The 23,056-nt window shown below is 46.4% G+C and overlaps 1 protein-coding gene across 2 annotated transcripts in view; it reads right to left on the reverse strand.

Moving 5' to 3' along the window:
- LOC131941618 (tyrosine-protein phosphatase Lar) overlaps positions 1 to 23,056 on the reverse strand; it is a 180,646-nt gene that overhangs the window by 131,299 nt on the left and 26,291 nt on the right. Inside the window, exon 1 of one of the 2 annotated variants that reach the window (XM_059300954.1) lies at positions 11,448 to 11,471. The exons of the other annotated variant lie outside the window; for it this stretch is intronic. The gene's annotated coding sequence lies outside the window, so the exon portion shown is untranslated. Of the gene's footprint in view, positions 1 to 11,447; positions 11,472 to 23,056 lie in introns of those variants that run through there. 2 annotated transcript variants of the gene reach the window in all.

Raw genomic sequence — 23,056 nt, forward strand, 5'->3', positions numbered from 1 at the left:
GGGTGTCAGTATGGCGGTCTGCATACAGGACACATCTACAAACTGTAGGACACACTGGAGAGTGTGGTCGGACACACTGTTGGTGCGTGTTGGACACACGTAGACTCATGTCTAGTCTAGATACAAGAAAATTGTGGAGACACATGAACATGGCAATGTAGAGCACCAAAACATTAGACCATTCCAAGTGTGCCATTTCAAATGAAGAGTAGCGGTTGGTAGAGAGGTGCTTTCATCCATCTGTGAGGTTGTGTGGGTGAGGTGCTTTCATCTGTCCCAAATGGCTGTATTAGACTGATACACAGCAAGTACCAGAGAGGGGTGTCACTGTGGGAATTACGTCATCAGACATTAAAACCCAAAGATAGCATTCGTCTGGACCAGTCTATATCATCTATCATATATTGGAGGTGTCTATATCATTTATACAAAAGGTTCTATATCACAACTTTCAGCTTCGTATTTTAAAGACCTAACTTTGTCACTGTGACTGGAAAGGGGGGGGGGGGGGGGTAGGTTGGCGCAGGGGACACGACTCGTGGCTGGATTACTCTGGACGCGAGAGGGAGATTGTGTGAGATTCCACGAGATTCCGCGAGATCTCAGATGCCAGAAATCCATCTCACACAGATCCACCGTGTTCATTCCAGGGTTATTTATTCTCAAGTTAAGGGAATTTTCTAGAACTGTTCGGGGGGATGGGGTGGCTCGTCTAGATTTCATGGTCAATGGAAGGAACCAGCAACAACTAGTCATTGATAAAACATGGCAGTAGTTGTGGTCAGTCTAGTGGCAGTAGTTGTGGTCAGTCATAGCGTCTTGAGACAACCAACATGACAGCACGTGCTGGCAGACATCAACTCAAGAAATGTCCACACCCTGGTGTAGGCGGCTGGAGGTGGCTATAGTGTGGTGGTTTCTTGGTGGTAGTGTGGTGGTGGTAGTGTGGTGGTGGTAGTGTGGTGGTGGTAGTGTGGTGGTTTCTTGGTGGTAGTGTGGTGGTTTCTTGGTGGTAGTGTGGTGGTGTGGTGGTGTCAACGTTTTCAGTTTAAAACAGCTCAAACTTGCTCCATCCTGCTCCACCCAGATCCACCATACCCCACCCTACTCCACCATACCCCACCCAGCTCAGTTAAAAACTGACTGTAGCGCTGACTGGCAAAGTAAATCAATGGACGAAATGTTAGCACACGTTTGATCTATGTTAGCCTGGTGTTAACACGTGTTTATCGATATCAAAGTGAGCATACAGTGGCGCCACCCTCAAATCGATCGTCGACCCCCCCCCCCCCCAAATTATCTAGCTGGTATTTCCATGCGCAAATTGTCTCATCCCTGCCAATGTTCCACTCAAGTGGTCATCTCCCTTTAATAAATTCATCGCTAAGTAACTACTTGACATCGTGCCACACCCGGTTATTCCCCCCCCCCCCAACACCAAACGATTGAGCAACTATTTCCCGCCATTTCCGCGGCGTTTTCAGCTAAGCTGTAACAAATTGCCAGTTATTGTGACCTTTGACCTGTATTGTGACCTTTCACCTGTATTGTGACCTTTCACCTGTATTGTGACCTTTCACCTGGCCACCGCTAGTTAACCTACACCAGCCATTACCTGGCTAGAGGGAGACAAAGTGACGAGCGTGCACGAACCCTGAACCCTTGAGGGGTTCCAGGGTTCAGTCTTATTTCATAACCCCGCTGTTGGCCGAGTTACTCAAAAGATTCCCCCTTGAGCGGGTATCTGTGTAGGGTAGAAAATATGACCTCGACTGCTGAACTTTGACCTCTTGTTAGCAGTTTTCATTTCTAGACTGGTTAACTTTAGCCTACAGAACAAACTGGTTAACTTTAACCTATAGCATAGACTGGTTAACTTTAGTCTACAGCATAGACTGGTTAACTTTAGCTTACAACATAGACTGGTTAACTTTAGCCTACAGCATACACTGGTTAACATGGTCCTAAAATACATTTAGAACAAAAATATGACCATTGTTGAGGTTTAACTTTCTCCTACAGTCTAGCCGACAAACCGGCCCTAAATGTTTAAGTGACTAATATCCCTGTCTACTGTGGCCAGTTTCCCTGTCTACTGTGGCCAGTTTCCCTGTCTACTGTGGCCAGTTTTCCTGTCTACTGTGGCCAGTTTTCCTGTCTACTGTGGCCAGTTTTCCTGTCTACTGTGGCCAGATTTCTTTGCTGTGACGGACCAAAGAAATCCACCCTGTCTTCACAGCACTCAATTATTCCAATATTCCAACACTATTCCAGAGGCGGCACCCCGGCGGTGATAAATGGGGCTCAGTAATTATGACCTCTCCCCCCCCCCTCACACCGGCCCCCACCAGACAAAATCTATTTCACTACAAACCAAAGAATCTATTTCTCTGGTTGAGGGTGGGGGGGGGGGGTATTGGCGTGAGGCATGCTTTGTTCAGCTCTTGCCCCGTTTGACGATCAATATTGGTCCAATCTTTGTTGGGGCACACTCGGCAAGCAGCGTCTACTGGCTCCTGGCCAGTCACTTGTCGGGGGCCATGGGAGTGGCAAGATGGCCGCTTCAATTCATTAAAGGCCTGGCCTCTTGGTGAGTGCTAATGAAGGAGAGAAGGAGAGAGTAGAGAGGATAATGAAGGAGAGAGGGAGAGAGTAGGGAGGGTGGGAGTACACTACCTCCCAGAGGGCGTGACCTACAGAGACAGGACCAAATTTCTTTTCTTCGTTGTTTCCTTAAACCGGAGGTAGAGGTCTCGTGAATTTCACACTACACACCAACTTTACATTAATTTAACAATTTCACAGCACACACCAACAATATTCCCCCACCCCTTATCTCACCACAAATATATTTCCCCAACCCAACCCCAAGCATATTCCCCAGCCCCAACACCCACTTCCATCAGTGCGAACTGTTCAATGTGATGATTGCGAAATCCCAATTTAAAAACAAAATTAATTTGTTCCCGTGTCTAGTACCACAGGCCTAGTGCACCCTGACCCCTTGTGCGGGGGTCCTGATGCACCCTGACCCCTTGTGCTGGGGTCCTGATGCACCCTGACCCCTTGTGCTGGGGTCCTGATGCACCCTGACCCCTTGTGCGGGGGTCCTGGTGCACCCTGACCCCTTGTGCGGGGGTCCTGTGTTTTCTAGACCACCGGCATCCCCCCCCTCCCCCACCCCCCCCCCACCTTTCAGACATCACCGGCAGCAAGAGAAGACAACTCTGGCAATGTTTTCAAGCAGAACTAACACGGTGACAGCCCCTGATCTGACCCACCCTCTCGGCCGGCTGGCCAGGGGCGGGCGGCCCAAGTATCAGCGGCCGCATGGTCGCATGGCCTTACAATTAGATTACAGATAACGCCGTTCTCTCCCCTCCCCCCCTCCCAAACACCTCCTGGTCGGGTTACAGGAAAATATGGGGTTTGGTTCAATGGCTTCAAGGCACAATAGATTAGAGAGCGGGGAGCTGGATGGTTGTCTGTTTGGTGGATGGTGGATGGTTGTCTGATGTCTGTTTGGTGGAATTGTAATGTAATGTCTAGTGGATTGGAAGGTTATGTGTGTTTGGTGGATTGTCGCGTCTACATATCAATCGCTCCACAATACTTTTTTGCCAAGCTGTGTGGTATATTTATGAGTGTGATGTGTGGTATATTTGTGTGTGTGATGTGTGGTCTATTTGTGAGTTTGAAAGAAACAACAAAACCCTCCCCAGTGAAGCGAGTCAGCAGCAACCAGGGTTAAACTAAGGCCAACAATCTAGGATGATGGGGCCAACAACATCTTGGATGATGGGGCCAACAACATCTAGGATGATGGGGCCAACACCATCTAGGATGATGGGGCCAACAACATCTAGGATGATGGGGCCAACAACATCTAGGATGATGGGGCCAACAACATCTGATGGGGCCAACAACATCTAGGATGATGGGGCCAACAACATCTAGAATGATGGGGCCAACAACATCTTGGATGATGGGACCAACAACATCTAGGATGATGGGGCCAACACCATCTAGGATGATGGGGCCAACAACATCTAGGATGATGGGGCCAACAACATCTTGGATGATGGGACCAACAACATCTAGGATGATGGGGCCAACAACATCTAGGATGATGGGGCCAACAACATCTAGGATGATGGGGCCAACAACATCTAGGATGATGGGGCCAACAACATCTAGGATGATGGGGCCAACAACATCTAGGATGATGGGGCCAACACCATCTAGGATGATGGGGCCAACAACATCTAGGATGATGGGGCCAACACCATCTAGGATGATGGGGCCAACAACATCTAGGATGATGGGGCCAACAACATCTGATGGGGCCAACAACATCTAGGATGATGGGGCCAACAACATCTAGGATGATGGGGCCAACACCATCTAGGATGATGGGGCCAACAACATCTAGGATGATGGGGCCAACACCATCTAGGATGATGGGGCCAACAACATCTGATGGGGCCAACAACATCTAGGATGATGGGGCCAACAACATCTGATGGGGCCAACAACATCTAGGATGATGGGGCCAACAACATCTAGGATGATGGGGCCAACAACATCTAGGATGATGGGGCCAACAACATCTGATGGGGTCAACAACATCTGATGGGGCCAACAACATCTAGGATGATGGGGCCAACAACATCTAGGATGATGGGGCCAACAACATCTAGGATGATGGGGCCAACAACATCTGATGGGGCCAACAACATCTAGGATGATGGGGCCAACAACATCTGATGGGGCCAACAACATCTAGGATGATGGGGCCAACAACATCTGATGGGGCCAACAACATCTAGGATGATGGGGCCAACAACATCTGATGGGGCCAACAACATCTGATGGGGCCAACAACATCTAGGATGATGGGGCCAACAACATCTAGGATGATGGGGCCAACAACATCTAGGATGATGGGGCCAACAACATCTAGGATGATGGGGCCAACAACATCTGATGGGGCCAACAACATCTAGGATGATGGGGCCAACAACATCTAGGATGATGGGGCCAACAACATCTGATGGGGCCAACAACATCTAGGATGATGGGGCCAACAACATCTAGGATGATGGGGCCAACAACATCTAGGATGATGGGGCCAACAACATCTAGGATGATGGGGCCAACATCTAGGATGATGGGGCCAACAACATCTAGGATGATGGGGCCAACAACATCTAGGATGATGGGGCCAACATCTAGGATGATGGGGCCAACATCTAGGATGATGGGGCCAACATCTAGGATGATGGGGCCAACAACATCTAGAATGATGGGGCCAACAACATCTGATGGGGCCAACATCATCTAGGATGATGGGGCCAACATCATCTAGGATGATGGGGCCAACAACATCTAGGATGATGGGGCCAACAACATCTAGGATGATGGGGGCCAACAACATCTGATGGGGCCAACAACATCTAGGATGATGGGGCCAACAACATCTAGGATGATGGGGCCAACACCATCTAGGATGATGGGGCCAACAACATCTAGGATGATGGGGCCAACAACATCTAGGATGATGGGGCCAACAACATCTAGGATGATGGGGCCAACACCATCTAGGATGATGGGGCCAACACCATCTAGGATGATGGGGCCAACAACATCTAGGATGATGGGGCCAACAACATCTAGGATGATGGGGCCAACAACATCTAGGATGATGGGGCCAACAACATCTAGGATGATGGGGCCAACAACATCTGATGGGGCCAACAACATCTAGGATGATGGGGCCAACAACATCTAGGATGATGGGGCCAACACCATCTAGGATGATGGGGCCAACAACATCTAGGATGATGGGGCCAACACCATCTAGGATGATGGGGCCAACAACATCTAGGATGATGGGGCCAACAACATCTGATGGGGCCAACAACATCTAGGATGATGGGGCCAACAACATCTAGGATGATGGGGCCAACACCATCTAGGATGATGGGGCCAACACCATCTAGGATGATGGGGCCAACAACATCTAGGATGATGGGGCCAACAACATCTAGGATGATGGGGCCAACAACATCTAGGATGATGGGGCCAACAACATCTAGGATGATGGGGCCAACAACATCTAGGATGATGGGGCCAACAACATCTAGGATGATGGGGCCAACAACATCTGATGGGGCCAACAACATCTAGGATGATGGGGCCAACAACATCTAGGATGATGGGGCCAACAACATCTAGGATGATGGGGCCAACAACATCTAGGATGATGGGGCCAACAACATCTAGGATGATGGGGCCAACAACATCTAGGATGATGGGGCCAACAACATCTAGGATGATGGGGCCAACAACATCTAGGATGATGGGGCCAACAACATCTAGGATGATGGGGCCAACAACATCTAGGATGATGGGGCCAACACCATCTAGGATGATGGGGCCAACAACATCTAGGATGATGGGGCCAACACCATCTAGGATGATGGGGCCAACAACATCTAGGATGATGGGGCCAACACCATCTAGGATGATGGGGCCAACAACATCTAGGATGATGGGGCCAACAACATCTAGGATGATGGGGCCAACACCATCTAGGATGATGGGGCCAACAACATCTAGGATGATGGGGCCAACACCATCTAGGATGATGGGGCCAACAACATCTGATGGGGCCAACAACATCTAGGATGATGGGGCCAACAACATCTGATGGGGCCAACAACATCTAGGATGATGGGGCCAACAACATCTAGGATGATGGGGCCAACAACATCTAGGATGATGGGGCCAACAACATCTGATGGGGTCAACAACATCTGATGGGGCCAACAACATCTAGGATGATGGGGCCAACAACATCTAGGATGATGGGGCCAACAACATCTAGGATGATGGGGCCAACAACATCTGATGGGGCCAACAACATCTAGGATGATGGGGCCAACAACATCTGATGGGGCCAACAACATCTAGGATGATGGGGCCAACAACATCTGATGGGGCCAACAACATCTAGGATGATGGGGCCAACAACATCTGATGGGGCCAACAACATCTGATGGGGCCAACAACATCTAGGATGATGGGGCCAACAACATCTAGGATGATGGGGCCAACAACATCTAGGATGATGGGGCCAACAACATCTAGGATGATGGGGCCAACACCATCTAGGATGATGGGGCCAACAACATCTAGGATGATGGGGCCAACAACATCTGATGGGGCCAACAACATCTAGGATGATGGGGCAAACAACATCTAGGATGATGGGGCCAACAACATCTAGGATGATGGGGCCAACAACATCTAGGATGATGGGGCCAACATCTAGGATGATGGGGCCAACAACATCTAGGATGATGGGGCCAACAACATCTAGGATGATGGGGCCAACATCTAGGATGATGGGGCCAACATCTAGGATGATGGGGCCAACATCTAGGATGATGGGGCCAACAACATCTAGAATGATGGGGCCAACAACATCTGATGGGGCCAACATCATCTAGGATGATGGGGCCAACATCATCTAGGATGATGGGGCCAACAACATCTAGGATGATGGGGCCAACAACATCTAGGATGATGGGGGCCAACAACATCTGATGGGGCCAACAACATCTAGGATGATGGGGCCAACAACATCTAGGATGATGGGGCCAACACCATCTAGGATGATGGGGCCAACAACATCTAGGATGATGGGGCCAACAACATCTAGGATGATGGGGCCAACAACATCTAGGATGATGGGGCCAACACCATCTAGGATGATGGGGCCAACAACATCTAGGATGATGGGGCCAACAACATCTAGGATGATGGGGCCAACAACATCTAGGATGATGGGGCCAACAACATCTGATGGGGCCAACAACATCTAGGATGATGGGGCCAACAACATCTAGGATGATGGGGCCAACACCATCTAGGATGATGGGGCCAACAACATCTAGGATGATGGGGCCAACACCATCTAGGATGATGGGGCCAACAACATCTAGGATGATGGGGCCAACAACATCTGATGGGGCCAACAACATCTAGGATGATGGGGCCAACAACATCTAGGATGATGGGGCCAACACCATCTAGGATGATGGGGCCAACACCATCTAGGATGATGGGGCCAACAACATCTAGGATGATGGGGCCAACAACATCTAGGATGATGGGGCCAACAACATCTAGGATGATGGGGCCAACAACATCTAGGATGATGGGGCCAACAACATCTAGGATGATGGGGCCAACAACATCTAGGATGATGGGGCCAACAACATCTGATGGGGCCAACAACATCTAGGATGATGGGGCCAACAACATCTAGGATGATGGGGCCAACACCATCTAGGATGATGGGGCCAACAACATCTAGGATGATGGGGCCAACAACATCTAGGATGATGGGGCCAACAACATCTAGGATGATGGGGCCAACAACATCTAGGATGATCGGGCCAACAACATCTACAATGATGGGGCCAGCAACATCTAGGATGATGGGGCCAACAACATCTAGGATGATGGGGCCAACAACATCTAGGATGATGGGGCCAACAACATCTAGGATGATGGGGCCAACAACATCTAGGATGATGGGGCCAACAACATCTAGGATGATCGGGCCAACAACATCTACAATGATGGGGCCAGCAACATCTAGGATGATGGGGCCAACAACATCTAGGATGATGGGGCCAACAACATCTAGTATGATGGGGCCAACAACATCTAGGATGATGGGGCCAACACCATCTAGGATGATGGGGCGAGCAACCAAACACCAAAACTTGGCCCTCAACCGTCTGGTATCGCTTGTCATTATCAAAAAAAGGTCATGCGTCAAAGCCCTTTTTGACCTTTGTGACCTTTGACTGCGTGCTCCTGCAAGTCACCGGAAGCTGGGTATTTACTGGCGGTAACTTGGAGCGGCTTTGATTGGATACGTCTGCTAGTATGGGTCTACCTGGGTCTCAGTACCGGTGAGGACTGGGGGAGGAGGGGGAGGAAGTATTTGTTAACCAGACGATAGTTTTTTGTTTGCTTCCATGAGACGCTCCGATCTGAGGCGCGATGTAGCTGACACTTCTACAACTATTTCCGCTCGTTTTGATAGCCAGAGTTTTGTCCGGACGATTACGTCGTCTGCTATTGGCAGGCGATCGTCTGCCGCTAGGAGCAGTGCTAGAGACAGGAATCTTCAGGAATAAAAACAAACCAGGAACAGTGCTAGAGACAGAGGAATCTTAAGGAATAAAAACAAACTAGGAGCAGTGCTAGAGACAGAGGAATCTTAAGGAATAAAAACAAACTAGGAGTAGTGCTAGAGACAGAGGAATCTTAAGGAATAAAAACAAACTAGGAGCAGTGCTAGAGACAGAGGAATCTTAAGGAATAAAAACAAACTAGGAGCAGTGCTAGAGACAGAGGAATCTTAAGGAATAAAAACAAACTAGGAGCAGTGCTAGAGACAGAGGAATCTTAAGGAATAAAAACAAACTAGGAGCAGTGCTAGAGACAGAGGAATCTTAAGGAATAAAAACAAACTAGGAGCAGTGCTAGAGACAGAGGAATCTTAAGGAATAAAAACAAACTAGGAGCAGTGCTAGAGACAGAGGAATCTTAAGGAATAAAAACAAACTAGGAGTAGTGCTAGAGACAGAGGAATCTTAAGGAATAAAAACAAACTAGGAGCAGTGCTAGAGACAGAGGAATCTTAAGGAATAAAAACAAACTAGGAGCAGTGCTAGAGACAGAGGAATCTTAAGGAATAAAAACAAACTAGGAGCAGTGCTAGAGACAGAGGAATCTTAAGGAATAAAAACAAATTGGAAATAATTTGTCCGGAGATATTTTGTTACTAGGATTTTTTTTTGGGATCATATATTTGCAACCGCTCGATATATATTTGATATATATATATATATATATATATATATATATATATATATATATATATATATATATATATATATATATATATATATATATATATATATATATATATATATATATATATATATATATTTGATATATCCCAGATCTATTTCTAATATGTGCCAGAAAAAAATAGTTTGACCAACACTTTCTGCTCAGATCACTAGCAAACGGCAGGTATTGATTCCATTGTTAGTGCACTTCGAGACACATAATTGTTCATCATTCCCCCCCTCCCACATAGTTGGCGCCTTTCTAGACACACATTTTCATTCCCCCCCCCCCCCCCCCCCCCCGCACACACACACCCATCCAACCAAGCCATTGCCAGCGTGTCGTATCATGTTAATAAACGCAGATTACAAACTGGAATTCTTGTCCATGTAAATTTGGTCAAGTGAACTTTTCACGTGACTCTATGACGTCAAACGGTGAATGGCGTCAGAATGTCTTAGAGAGGTCACACGTGTATTACCGCCTTATACAATGATTCAAAGATGACCATTAGTTGACTGTGCTTATAAATATAGATAACTAATTAGCTGATCAAAATTGGGCTAGAAGCTATAATAAACTTACCTGAATCAATGAAATTATAACGCATAACTGCATAAATAAAAGAAATACTGATAGAATTGTAGCAATTAATGAAAGAAATACTGACAAACGTACCAATGAAATACTGACATAACTGCATAAATAAAATAAATATTGATAGAATTGTAGCAATTAATGAAAGAAATACTGACAAACGTACCAATGAAATACTGACATAACTGCATAAATAAAATAAATATTGATAGAATTGTAGCAATTAATGAAAGAAATACTGACAAACGTACCAATGAAATACTGACATAACTGCATAAATAAAATAAATATTGATAGAATTGTAGCAATTAATGAAAGAAATACTGACAAACGTACCAATGAAATACTGACATAACTGCATAAATAAAATAAATATTGATAGAATTGTAGCAATTAATGAAAGAAATACTGACAAACGTACCAATGAAATACTGACATAACTGCATAAATAAAATAAATATTGATAGAATTGTAGCAATTAATGAAAGAAATACTGACAAACGTATCAATGAAATATTGACATAACTGCATAAATAAAAGAAATACTGATAGAATTGTAGCAATTAATGAAAGAAATACTGACAAATGTACCAATGAAATACTGACAAGACTATATGACATTACGAACATTCTTGTTTAACTTTTAATATCACATTGGCTTTTTTGTGTTATTATCATTACCAGGCTAGCTAAATTCTTAATAAATAGACGGGGGGGGGGGGGGGGGGGGTCACTGCGGTTACTGACATGACCAGATTTTTAACACATTATTTCCGCTAACATCTGATAAAATGTCAAACTTTATATCGGCACACAACTTGTGATTCTAACGTCACTATTATTTGCCCACTAACGCCACAATTATTGTGCCACCGTGGCCACATAAATCAGAGCAATAAAAGCGTCCCTACCTTCTTGACGGCACTGACCGGTGCCATTAATCCACGGCAGTGACCAGCCATTAATCCACGTGTCTGAGAGAGAAAAAAATTAATAATCCCGTGTCGCTTCTTGGTTGGCCTGCTGTAACTCTGGCCAGAGGAGATGGCCAGTGGTGCTAGGTGGTGGCGGCGTTCAGATGGGCCATGAATTATTCATTCTTCGACACCTAGCCGGTCGCGAGATGGGTGTTTAGTCCAGATGGGGAAGGGGGGTGGGGAGACGAATGGATCAATCCTCAGTTGTTTCATCAAACGAGCGAATTTTCGGTTTATTTTCTTTCCTTGTGTCTAGTACCGCCACAGTATTCCCGCAGGCTGCCCGTACAACACACAGCCCCAAACTATCCACAACATGAGCGCCCCCCCCCCCTCTTCCCCCTACCTCCCCCCCCCCCCCAGCCCCCACCATTCCACATCACGGGACAAGGACCCCCGCAGAACGAGATTTTTTTGGTATTCGCTGGCTTGTGGCGAGCGAAAAAAGGGGAGAGAATTGATGAAGAGAGTCCACTTAGCCGGTTTGCCGGTCCGGCTTGGTACTCACCGTCCCCGCGGACGGGAAAAGACCATCTCCCGACAGATGACGTCAGGGATAGCGGGGTGGGGGTGGGGGCTTGAGCCGCTGACCGTTCTGGCACTGACCAGTGGCCAGGTGGCCGCAGGAGGCCATTGTTTGTTGTTTCTACAGCCGTGGCCGTGTAGCGTTCTGCAGCGGCCCCACCCCCGGGCACCCCACCCCCGGGCACCCCACCCCAGGAAACATATGGTCGGGACTGTTTTTAAAAGTTTTATGAAAGGAAGGTTCCTCCAAATGTTTTATTAACGGAAGGTTCCTCCAAATGTTTTATGAAAGGAAGGTTCTTCCAAATGTTTTATTAACGGAAGGTTCTTCCAAAAGTTGTAAGCTGAGGCATGTACTGCACAATCACTGGACAATCACTGGACAATCACTGGACAAACACACAAATACCATGACGGTTTGGTCCCACTAAAACCATGAGAGTTAAGTCCCACTAAAACCATGAGAGTTAAGTCCCTCTAAAACCATGACTGTTTGGTCCCACTAAAACCACAACACTTAGGTCCCACTAAAACCACGACAGTTAGGTCACACTAAAACCACGACAGTTAGGTCCCACTAAAACCAGTTTGGTCCCACTAAAACCACGAGAGTTTGGTCCCACTAAAACCATGACAGTTAGGTCCCACTAAAACCATGACTGTTTGGTCCCACTAAAACCAGTTAGGTCCCACTAAAACCACGACAGTTAGGTCCCACTAAAACCACGACAGTTAGGTCCCACTAAACGGTCATAGATGGACGATTGTACGGTGGTTGTAGCACGGCCAAGCGGGGTTACCTCCGATAGATCGATATTTAATCAACTTATAGCAGTTGTGTTTCTTAACGTCGCGGGGCTCGATATCTTGTGGGGGAATCGTTGACTGTGGAACAGGGGAGGTCACTGTGGTTAACATTCAGGGGAGGTCACTGTGGTTAACAAATAGGTGAGGTCACTGTGGTTAACAAATAGGGGAGGTCACTGTGGTTAACATTCAGGGGAGGTCACTGTGGTTAACAAATAGGTGAGGTCACTGTGGTTAACAAATAGGGGAGGTCACTGTGGTTAACATTCAGGGGAGGTCACTGTGGTTAACATTCAGGGGAGGTCAATGTGGTTAACAAATAGGGGAGGTCACTGTGGTTAACAAATAGGAGAGGTAACAGTGGTATACAGCTAGGGGAGTTAACTGGTTAACACATAGGCAAGGGATGTCACTGTTAACAAATATGCAGGGAGGTTACTTTAGTTAATAAATAGGGGAGGTGACTGTGGTTAACAAACAGGCAGGGGAAAGCAACAGTGAGTGATCCACAGACAAGGGGAAACAACTGCTATTGAAATACCGTGGGAGCGGGGTGAGCGTGGTGTACGGGATGGCTTGTTTGTGTATATGTTGCCATGGCAACATCCATTGTACAACGACCCATAACAACTGTTGTTTGTAAAATTAAAGTTTCAAGGGCTAGACTGTGAGGGAGTCCCGGCTCTGTGTGTGTGTAGGGGGGGGGGAGGGATGAATGAGGGTCACAGGCGTGGGGCAGAGTGGGATACAAAAGGTTTGTTGTTCACGTGACACACGAGATGTGAGCAGCCGAGTTTATCTCCACTCACTGTAAGTGACACCCTCGCTAGGCCGCCGGTCTGTGTGGGACCTGTGTACATTCGTAGGCCTGTGTCGGGCGTATGTGTGCATCACGGGGTTTTGTTAGGCCTGTGTATGGCGTACGTATGTACCACGGGGGGAGGGGGTTGTTAGGCATGTGTTTGGCGTATGTGTGTACCACAGGGGTTTGATATGCGTGTGTTCTCAAGATATTCTGGGGAGCTCCATCAAATTCATGGGTTCTCATGTTATTTTAGGACAGCCCCATCAAATGCACAAGTTCTCGTGTTATTTTAGTTCAGCCTCACCAGCTGCTAGCATCTAAACGTGATCTCTCCGCCCCTGACAAAATCTATGTCTGGACGGGACAGACACCCCATCCCCACCCTCTAGCTGGCACTGTAATGTATGCAGATTACTTTTCTTATTGCCATTAATGAAGTTTCACTTCCGCCCTGAGACAAAGTCTGAGCCGAGTTTTCCCCCCTGAATCTCCTCATCTAATCGGATTATCCGCCGAAAAGTATGGAAGGACACAAAACCATTTTTCACTTTTTTGGTCACATTTTGTCATGTTTGCTTTCCACCGAGACTTCATAATGTAAACACTCTCATTTGTGACACAACAACAGACTTGTGTGACACAACCACATACATTGGTGACACACCAACAGACATTTGTGACACAACAACAGACATTTGTGACACAACAACAGACATTGGTGACACAACAACAGACATTTGTGACACTCGTGGCTTATCAGAAGAGATAACTGCCAGTCCCACCCAGGTCATGTGTCGTCTGCTAGCCTGCCAGTTCCTGGCTAGCAGAAGATAACTCACCCCAGGGCGAGATTGCTTTTATTATGATAATTTACAAAAACGGACTTAATGACGTAATGAACGTGATGAAAGCCGTTTATTATCGTCGCTTCCGGCACTCAAGCCGTGGATGACGTAGCACTCTCGACAAGGACTGCAACTCTGAGAAACCAAGGGGAATAACACCGTTACAAGTGGGTCTGGACATCAATAACCACAGCCGCGTGGTAATCGCCCCTGAACGATTTCATGACGTCCACAATGAGAAAGAAATCCAGGGCAGTCAATCTGCAGATAGCGCGATAGGCCGGGGGTGGGGGGGGGGGGGGGGGGGGGGGGAAGAGAATTGTGGGTTAACCCTAATGTCAGCCTTATCACCGGTAAATAAAAGCCGAGAAATGTTGGCGGCAAACAAGATTTGTCTGACTAATTCTTTCAACAATTGCATCAAAATCTGGCCAAACTCTACAACCTAATGTTGGTTTGTGTGACTAATTCTTTCAACAATTGCATCGAAATCTGGCCAAACTCTACAACCTAATATTGGTTGGGCTAACAAAAGCCATTTTGGGCCAGTTTGGACTAACAAAAGCCATTTTGGGCTACATTTGGCTCACAAAAAGACATCATTTAGCCAACCTTTCTCACAAAAAGACATCATTTAGCCAACCTTTCTCACAAAAAGACATCATTTAGCCAACCTTTCTCACAAAAAGACATCATTTAGCCAACCTTTCTGCCAGTGGTTGTTGTAATCATCCTCCAACTTTTGCAACCATCAGCAGGCAGAACCTTCAAAGATCAGCGCCATTTTGTTCCACTGTCATCCATTAACCGGAAGGTACCGAACTTTACCGAACTTTACCGAACTTTACCGAACCCTAGTAGACTTGGCTGCTAGAGAAAGGTCCGTTCTATTTTTAACCTTGACCTTATACTAACCTGCACGACTGGACAAGCGGTCACGTGACGTCACGGCTGGAGACCGACAGAGGTCTATTTTTAGATTTAATCGCCATGGCAGATTGCCAATGTCAGCTGACAGTGTCAGTCACATGACAACAGGGGAGTGGGGGGGTGGAGGGGGCATCACGTGACAGACACAGCCTGTCCCTGCCCAGGCTGGACCGTGGGTCAACGAAAGCTGTCTCTTACTGTAGTCGGCTTGTGCTGGATCACGGGACGCGAGGCTGGGGGGGGGGGGGAACTGATGGCACTGGTGGAGGGCGGTGGTGGATGGCACTGGTGGAGGGCGGTGGTGGATGGCGGTGGTGGATGGCGGTGGTGGATGGCACTGGTGGAGGGCGGTAGTGGAGGGCGGTGGTGGATGGCGGTGGTGGATGGCGGTGGTGGATGGCACTGGTGGAGGGCGGTGGTGGATGGCGGTGGTGGATAGCACTGGCGGAGGGCGGTGGTGGATGGCACTGGTGGAGGGCGGTGGTGGAGGGCGGTGGTGGATGGCACTGGTGGAGGGCGGTGGTGGAGGGCGGTGGTGGATGGCACTGGTGGAGGTCGGTGGTGGAGGGCGGTGGTGGAGGGCGGTGGTGGATGGATTGTGGGTGGATGGATTGTGGGTGGAGGCTCCACTTCTGCGTCAGTATTTGAGGAGAGCGTGAGATACCTCAGGTCCTAACAAATGGTACGTCTAATCCAACCAGCGCCCTCTCTCAATGGTACGTCTAATCCAACCAGCGCCCTCTCTCAATGGTACGTCTAATCCAACCGGCGCCCTCTCTCAATGGTACGTCTAATCCAACCAGCGCCCTCTCTCAATGGTACGTCTAATCCAACCAGCGCCCTCTCTCAATGGTACGTCTAATCCAACAGCGCCCTCTCTCAATGGTACGTCTAATCCAACCAGCGCCCTCTCTCAATGGTACGTCTAATCCAACAAGCGCCCTCTCTCAATGGTACGTCTAATCCAACCAGCGCCCTCTCTCAATGGTACGTCTAATCCAACCAGCGCCCTCTCTCAATGGTACGTCTAATCCAACCAGCGCCCTCTCTCAATGGTACGCCTAATCCAACCAGCGCCCTCTCTCAATGGGAACCATGTGCGACAGATAGCTTGATAAGGATCTAGCCACGCCAGGATCAATCAGACGGGGAACTTTGCTCTGTTCCCTGTTCCCATTTTATCCTGGGGGGGGGGGGGGGGGGGACAGAGCTGGCGTAAAGGTCAGGGTGAGTACTGGTCACGTGATCACGACGGCAGGTAGCTGAGGTGGCGGTGGGGGGGGGGGGGAGTAGCGTGTACCCGCATGGAACGAGGTCTTTGATGGTGAAACTAATTTCACGAGTTGTCTTGTCATTTTCCAGCAACTGGGGCTGCTACATGCGGGTGCTATCTCAACTAGGTACCCGGAGAAAGTGGGGGGTGCTATCTCAACTAGGTACCCGGAGAAAGTGGGGGGTGCTATCTCAACTAGGTACCCGGAGAAAGTGGGGGGTGCTATCTCAACTAGGTACCCGGAGAAAGTGGGGGGGTGCTATCTCAACTAGGTACCCGGAGAAAGTGGGTGGTGCTATCTCAACTAGGTACCCGAAGAAAGGGGGGTGGGGTGCTAACTCAACTAGGTACCAGGAGAAAGTGTGTGTGTGTGTGGGGGGGGGGGTTGCTATCTCAACTAGCTACCCGGAGGGGGAGGAGGGTGGGGGGAGACAAAAACTCATTTAGTTTTATGGCCAGCACGACACACGCCATTCGTTTATTGAAACATCCCCCCCCCCCCCCCACATAACTTCCACTCACAGATGAGGAAAACATTCAGCGTACAGCGTCACGCCGTAAGCCGCGTCACTCAACACCCGCGTCATCAGACGCGTGAAATGGTGTCCGTGCGCCGGGGCGCCGGGTGAGATGTAGATGGGTTGATTACGTTGGGGGGTGGGGGGGGGGAGGGTAGTGCTTACATACTCATTACATCATAAAATACAGGATCTAGGTAAAATGTCTATTGACGGCAAAACCCAAACAAAACAAAATTTGGACCGTCCAATCCAGATTTAATAATATAATTATCGAAATTGATTTCAGCATAATTTGTTGCTGCTGTGTTTGTTATCCTCAGGTAACTTTTACTTCATAGAAAGGTGGGTTGCAGATTATAATAGTTAATGCTAATGTCTTCAACGTTTACAAGTTGAATTCCTTTCAAAAACTAAAACACCACACATTTATTGACGCGCGAGATTCACAGTTAGCAACAAGCAAACTGCTTTTGCAAATTTCTGTGATATTTTATCTGCGACTTTGTTTCTGCTCCGCCTTTCTGCTAGAACCCCCCTCCCCACAATTCATCCACTACCATACCTCCCCTATCCCATACCTCCCCACTACCATACCCCCCCCCCCTCTAATCGTCCCCCTACTTTTCTCATTACCTACGCGTTGACACATGGTCTAAACTAAAACATATTCGGCAGTTGGGTTTTTATTTTGACCGGAACTTCTTTCTTCCGACCGATTAACCAAACTGCACACAAAACGCATGCGTCAGTTGATGTTTACAGTGGCAGGTCACGTCAATTATCTCATTAGGACGGTTGGTTGGAGAACATAGACAAAAAAACACCACAAGTTTATAAATGTTACAAAATAAACTCAGAAAAATAGAACAGTTTACCTGACCAAATAAAAACCTTCATCCAGGTGAGATGAGCATGTTTCACCAGACAAAGTAAGGAAGTAACACCAGAACCTCTGAGACAACATAGTTTTATTAAATAGACTCCTACAGTCTTCATCAAACAATAGACTAATACAGTCTTCACCAAACAATAGACTAATACAGTCTTCACCAAACAATAGACTAATACAGTCTGCACCAAACAATAGACTAATACAGTCTTCACCAAACAATAGACTGATACAGTCTGCACCAAACAATAGACTAATACAGTCTTCACCAAACAATAGACTAATACAGTCTGCACCAAACAATAGACTAATACAGTCTTCACCAAACAATAGACTGATACAGTCTGCACCAAACAATAGACTGATACAGTCTGCACCAAACAATAGACTAATACAGTCTTCACCAAACAATAGACTAATACAGTCTTCACAAAACAATAGACTAATACAGTCTTCACACAACAATAGACTAATACAGTCTTCACAAAACAATAGACTAATACAGTCTGCACCAAACAACTTATTGGTCAATAACTCTTTTGATCAAACCGCCATGACCAATTAGCGAACAATCACATTTTTCCAACCTCCCTGACCAATCAAAAGTTCACCAACTTGACCAATCAAAAGTTCACCAACTTGAACAATCAAAATTCACCAACTTGACCAATCAAAAATTCACCAACTTGACCAATCAAAAGTTCACCAACTTGACCAATCAAAAGTTCACCAACTTGACCAATCAAAAGTTCACCAACTTGACCAATCAAAAGTTCACCAACTTGACCAATCAAAAGTTCACCAACTTGAACAATCAAATGTTCACCAACTTGACCAATCAAATGTTCACCAACTTGACCAATCAAAAGTTCACCAACTTGACCAATCAAAATTCACCAACTTGACCAATCAAAATTCACCAACTTGACCAATCAAATGTTCACCAACTTGACCAATCAAAAGTTCACTAACTTGACCAATCAAAAGTTCACCAACTTGAACAATCAAAATTCACCAACTTGACCAATCAAATGTTGACCAATCAAAAGTTCACCAACTTGAACAATCAAAATTCACCAACTTGACCAATCAAAAATTCACCAACTTGACCAATCAAAATTCACCAACTTGACCAATCAAAATTCACCAACTTGACCAATCAAATGTTCACCAACTTGACCAATCAAAATTCACCAACTTGACCAATCAAAATTCACCAACTTGACCAATCAAAATTCACCAACTTGACCAATCAAAATTCACCAACTTGACCAATCAAAATTCACCAACTTGACCAATCAAAATTCACCAACTTGACCAATCAAAATTCACCAACTTGACCAATCAAAATTCACCAACTTGACCGTCTTGAGTTCCCAGCCGCCTACAAAGAGCACAAAACTCCTGCTTGTGGCGAGGACTAGGGACTGATTGTTTATGATTGTTAGGATTGTTTATGATTGTTAGGATTGTTTATGATTGTTAGCATTGTTTATGATTGTTAGGATTGTTTATGATTGTTAGGATTGTTTATGATTGTTAGCATTGTTTATGATTGTCTGAATGGGTACTGACAGCCGCACTAGTGGATGGGATTGAAATTATTAATGGCGGCACGCGTACTGAGCTGCTTTATTTCCTGTCACTTGCTACGTCAGCACCGGTACCCAGCATGCCACTGTTGACGTCATACTGGGACGTCAGGACGTGGCTTGTGATTTACCGATGGTAGTGTGGATGGGTGTGTGGTTGGGTGTGTGTGTGGAGGTATGTGTGGAGATATGTGTGGATCAGTGTGTGGATGGTTGTGTGGAAGGACACTAAAAAGATAAGAAACAGAGATAAGACACTCCACGCTGCTTGTACACCAACATATACACCCACATATACACCCACATATACACCCACACACACACCCACACATACACACCCACATACACATACACACCCACACACACCCACACACACACACCCACATATACACCCACATATACACCCACATATACACCCACACATACACCCACATATACACCCACATATACACCCACATATACACCCACATATACACCCACATATACACCCACACATACACACCCACATACACACCCACATACACATACACACCCACACACACCCACACACACCCACACACACCCACATATACACCCACACATATACACCCACACATATACACCCACACATATACACCCACATATACACCCACACATATACACCCACATATACACCCACATACACCCACATATACACCCACATATACACCCACATACACCCACATATACACCCACATATACACCCACATATACACCCACATACACCCACATATACACCCACATATACACCCACATATACACCCACATATACGTATACCCTAGCTAGTACCATAGTACCACGTATCAACAAACGATGTTGATGCTGTAATGACAACCATACTATTATTGTATTGTGTAGGCCACCATTATTTCTCTAGATCCCATGCCCAAAGTGAATATCTCAGGAACGTTGGGGTCCGACCCTAAGAACCAGCCCGACCCCCCAGAGCCAACCCTAGCCCCACCCCACCAGATACCTGACGAGCAGGACGTGGGAACGAATCCATCTGAGCCGTAGAGCAGCTGTAGCCTGACAAGTGTCGGCAGTGTCCTGACGTTAGCCGGAGTGCTAGCACGCTAAGCGTTACGCTAAATGTGGGTAGTAGGATAATAGGTGAGACGACGCTAGCAGGTGAGGTGGAGTTAAAGCTTAAAGATGAGGTGTGCTCTGATTGGTGAGATAATGGCAACACTATATGTGAGATATACACTAGACAATTCTCTATATGTGAGATATACACTAGACAATTCTCTATATGTTATACACTAGACAATGCTCTATATGTGAGATATACGCTAGACAATTCTCTATATGTGAGATATACACTAGACAATTCTCTATATGTTATACACTAGACAATGCTCTATATGTGAGATATACGCTAGACAATTCTCTATATGTGAGATATACACTAGACAATTCTCTATATGTTATACACTAGACAATGCTCTATATGTGAGATATACGCTAGACAATTCTCTATATGTGAGATATACACTAGACAATTCTCTATATGTTATACACTAGACAATGCTCTATATGTGAGATATACGCTAGACAATTCTCTATATGTGAGATATACACTAGACAATTCTCTATATGTTATACACTAGACAATGCTCTATATGTGAGATATACGCTAGACAATTCTCTATATGTGAGATATACACTAGACAATGCTCTATATGTGAGATATACACTAGACAATGCTCTATATGTGAGATATACACTAAACAATTATCTATATGTGAGATATACACTAGACAATGCTCTATATATATGCGATAAACGCTTGACAATGCTTTGTGAGATATGCGCTGGGCTACGCTCCATATGTGAGATATACGCTAGACAATGCTCTGTGAAATATGCGCTAGACAATGCATTATATGTGAGATAAACGCTAGACTACGCTCCGTATGTGAGATATACGCTAGACAATGCCAACGTGAGCACTACAAGCGGTGAGATGTAGCACCCAGTCCCAGCACGCTAAACGGTGTTGAGCCAAACCCCCACCCTGCAACCCTAACCCTGCAACCCTAACCCTAATGAAAACTGTCAGTGAAGAGTCGGCGGCAGATGAGTTTCATTACATCAGAGGCAAGCGGGTGAGGATTATTTTGTTAGCTCTACCCCCCCCCCCCCCCCACCCCACCCCTGCTCATGTCTGTTTGCACGTGAAACATTCCTGTGACGAAATCTTTCCTCAATGAAGTGTCGCCAGTCGGCAATAACCCTTGAAGCCAATCAGGAAAGGGAGGTAAATAAACTTTTCCTCCTTTTGAAATAGGGGAGAGAATTAGCAACGTTTCGCCTTTCAGCCTTCATCAGCGCTCCCATCGGGTGGCCCAACACCTGTCCACACTTTTCTATTTTTAGCTGTCTTTGTATCTCTGTAATTATGTGCGAGTGTGCCTGCATCTCTCTTTCTATTCTTACATACATACATACATACGTACATACATACACACACATAAACATATATATATATATATATATATATATATATATATATATATATTATATAGCTAAAAGAGTCATCATTCAGAATGGCCTAGTATGATCCAACAAAGTAATGTTGAAATAAACATACACCCTCCTACCCCCCACCCACCCCCTCCACCCCGACACACACACTACAGTTCTAATTTAGTAACAATGCACTTACATTTCACTCCCTCCAACAATTGTTACAATTTTAGAAAATATGCAGGAAGGTGAAGGTCAGATTACAACCCGGTGCCAAACCACGCACTCACATACATATGTTAACCACGTAAACCAACACATACATATGTTAACCAGGTAAACCAACACATACATATGTTAACCACGTAAACCAACACATACATATGTTAACCACGTAAACAAACACATACATATGTTAACCACGTAAACCAACACATACAGATGCTACGTCACGACACCAATGTAGACTGTTGTTGTCATGATGAGAAGATGGTGTTCTAATATTGACAGCCACTGATGGTGTGTCTTGTAATGTCAGGGTGTGTTTGGGGGTGGGGTGAGGTGGAGTTTGGGGTTGGGGTTGAGTTTGGGGGAGGGTGTTGTGGCTGGAATGTTGTGAGTGGTAGACCATGGTAAACGATTTAAAATCAGTCCGTACGGCCTAACCGAAGTGGTATTTTAATTAGTGTCAGATTAGGTGGGGCGGGTTGATTGAAGGGGGGTAATGGGGGATAAGTGTAGGGGGGGGGGGTGATTGTACGTTGTGAGGAATAGAGGCGGGGCACCAGGTTCTAAACTTTAGGCACCATGTTCTAGGCACTTAATTTTAGGCACCAGGTTCTAGGCACTAAACTTTAGGCACCAG

This window comes from Physella acuta, unplaced genomic scaffold, assembly GCF_028476545.2.
Source record: "Physella acuta isolate Inbredline_101_S28 unplaced genomic scaffold, ASM2847654v3 ptg000367l, whole genome shotgun sequence".
NCBI classification, from domain to species: Eukaryota; Metazoa; Mollusca; class Gastropoda; family Physidae; genus Physella; species Physella acuta.